Genomic DNA, 3,067 nt, shown 5'->3' with positions numbered 1-3,067 from the left:
GAAAAAATTCAAAACGTATCGCAATAAGCTAAATGCCGATATACGCAAAGCTAAGAAGATTTATTACGAATGCCGTTTCGCCAAAATTTATAATGATCCCCGTAAAGTGTGGAACGAAGTGAATAATCTGGGGCAATTTACCGAAAGTAAAATGCGTATTAATGTAAAAGCCTTCTCCCAAGACATGAGCGACGTTGCAGCTATTACGGCTATGAACGAATATTTTGCCCATTCCGGTGATTATGTGCCGCCTTCAGGAGATTGTACGCAGGAAAGGATTACCCGTAGAACGAGACAGCCTAACACAATCAGTCTAAATCCAGTGACACCTTCAGAGGTACACAGCTCGATAATTAGACCACGTAACAATGTCGCAACAAGCGCTGATGAATTAAGCGCAGCGCCCTTGAAGCACGTTGCGGACCTTATATCGGAGCCCTTGGCTCATATTATTAATTGCATGTTCGTTTCTGGTATTCTCCCCTCTGAACTCATGCTTGTGCGTGTGTGTCCTGTGCACAAAGGCGGTTCCTTGAATGACATTTCTAATTATAGGTCAATTTCTGTTTTGCCAGTGCTATCAAAGGTATTTGAGAGTGAAAGAAAGTTGCTTAGTCTACAATTTATGGCAAAGTATCAAACAATAAACACTGCTCAGTATGGTTTCCAGAAAGGAAAGTCCACTGAATTAGCCCTATTAAATGTAAAAGAGGAGGTACTAAATAATTAAAAAAAAAGACTATACACGTTGGACTGTTCCTTGACCTGAGGAAGGTTTTCGATAGCATAAAACATGACATTCTAGACGAAAAATTATTTGACTATGGATTACGTGGTGCTGCTCTTAAACTTATTATGAATTACTTATCTGATAGAAAACAATATGTTAAACTCGGAAGCTTAGCGTCAGCAGAAACAGAACTTAAGCAAGGCGTTCCACAAGGTTCTATCTTAGGACCCTTGTTATTTATACTTTATATAGATGGCATATGTAATATCCCACACACAGAAAAACTAGTCATGTACGCAGATGACGCGAACGCCTTTTTCAGTGCTGATACAATGGCCGATCTTCAAGTTACTGTAGCTAATTATTTAAGACATCTGGAACTGTGGCCCCATGAAAACAAGCTTGACTTAAACGCAAGTAAAACAACATATGCTATATTTAGGCCTCCTAATAAGCCATGCATTACACTGAAATTCTCCTTTCAGGGCACCACGCTGGAATGTGTTAAAACGCAAAAATTTCTAGGAGTATGGTTTGAGGAAAACATGTCATGAAATTCATATGTATCAAAACTTGTCTCCGAATTAGGCAAAACTGTAGGCTGCATGTATAAGCTATCAGACCTTGTACTATTATGGCTTAAAAAGGCTATATACTACGCCCATTTCTATTCTCGGTTATCCTAGACTAGACGGAGACGGAGACGGCTGAACGCAAGCTATAGCTTGCGTTCAGCCCATACAAATGATCAGCTGAGAACATCTATCTGGTTGAAGACAAGGAAGCAATGCTGCCAGTCCGTCACGTATGGCGGCAAGCTCAGCTAGGTGTGCTGGTGTTGCGAGATCCGCAAAGTACGAGCATGTCTGACCAGCCGCTGGTATTAATGGGCACACAAGAGTGGTATGAATGGTGGTGCCACTAACACTGGCATCAGTATACGCTACGACAGTGGCATCATCTAGGTCATCGGCACGATAAGGCAGGAAACTTGGGGGTTTGCCTGGCGTGGAACCGGGCTGTAAAGGCGACCAAGAGGTTTTTCACTCAGTTGAATTCTGTTACACGGGACGTTAGTGGTTGTCTCTGAAGCTGGATTGTAAATTTCTTTACCCATGTGCCGCGCCAATCGAGCGGCTGAGCGGAATGTTGATGGCTTGAGGTTACGAGCACAGCGATACTGATGTACTAACTCATTCATAGTGTTGAGTTGGGACTCCTGTTACACTGTTGTAAAGTTCTGTTCTGCAGTGTGTGGAGATAGGTTTGCGAAACGCTTACCCTACGAGGCGACCGTGAAGGGACGCGACGTTCTCCACTGCCGCAGCGAACAAAGACGCTACGGCCGGGTTCGACTCCGGCACGGCGCAGAAAGTGCACTCGAGGCAGGATGTCAACAAACAACACGGGTTTATTAACCCAAGATGCAGCACAGTACGACAGTCACGGGCTTGCAGGCCGTAAAGGGAACTCCGCAAGACCGATCGAGTACGCTTGCCAGCGGCGCTACGACTATCACACAAAGGGCAGCAGTCGAGCACACGAACGAGAAGCCGCCTGCTAGAGCAGCGCGTCAACCTCTCGTGCTAGCCTGGGAGCATCTCCCGCGGGAAAGCCCGCGCCAGACAGAAGCGAGCTCAAGGGGGAAGGGGGTTGTCACTGGCGGCCAATGAGGACAGGCGTTGCGCAGTGACGTAAGCTAGCTTGGTGGCGTGAGCATGTCAAGGCATGCCCGGACGCGTGCCCGCGCGCCGGGAAGCCGACGCATGGCTCGCACCAGACAAAGAGGCCTGGCGCTGCCGCCGTGGTCGCCATACTGCCGATTAGGGTGTATCCACACGACGGACCGAATCCGTCTTTTCCGCGGCGGACGGCGCATCACGTGACCCCGCGTCACGGATTTGTGCCATCCGTGGCGCGTCCGCGGACGTCGCGGACGGAAAATGCCAAGCTCTTTTTCGCATTCGGATTCGCGCGGAATAACAACAGATTTAGCCGAAGGTGCCATTATCGGTCTGGCAACAAGCGCTGCTTTTTTCTTTTTCTCGTATGGAACTCCATCTTCAACTTAAAAGAAACTCTGCGCCGTAGACGGAAACATAAAAACCTTCAATAATTTTGCTAGCGATGAATGCGTTTTCGACTTTCAGACTGCTCGCGCCATCTAGAGAAAAAAGGAACAAGCAAGCATTCGCACATTATTATGACCTCTGGGATTTGGTAGCACTCGCGCTACCGCAGATCACCGAGCTCATGTTCTGCTAATAGAGGCACTCGCTAAGCCTACAGCTCTCAGAAAACGAGTACGGCGCTCGGAAACAGTACCAAATTGACATG

At 47.3% G+C, this 3,067-nt stretch overlaps 1 long non-coding RNA gene across 1 annotated transcript; it reads left to right on the top strand.

Annotated features, from left to right (window-relative positions):
• Positions 1-753: 753 nt before the first annotated feature.
• Positions 754-1,388, top strand: LOC119371666 (uncharacterized). The gene is made up of 2 exons (XR_005179270.2): positions 754-1,147; positions 1,216-1,388. It is a non-coding gene; the product is annotated as an uncharacterized LOC119371666 (long non-coding RNA).
• The last annotated feature ends 1,679 nt before the right edge of the window (positions 1,389-3,067 follow it).

The sequence above is a fragment of the Rhipicephalus sanguineus genome, chromosome 10 (assembly GCF_013339695.2).
Source record: "Rhipicephalus sanguineus isolate Rsan-2018 chromosome 10, BIME_Rsan_1.4, whole genome shotgun sequence".
NCBI classification, from domain to species: Eukaryota; Metazoa; Arthropoda; class Arachnida; order Ixodida; family Ixodidae; genus Rhipicephalus; species Rhipicephalus sanguineus.
The sequence above is the reverse complement of the archived record's forward strand: the minus strand, read 5'-3'. Positions and strand labels throughout refer to the sequence as shown.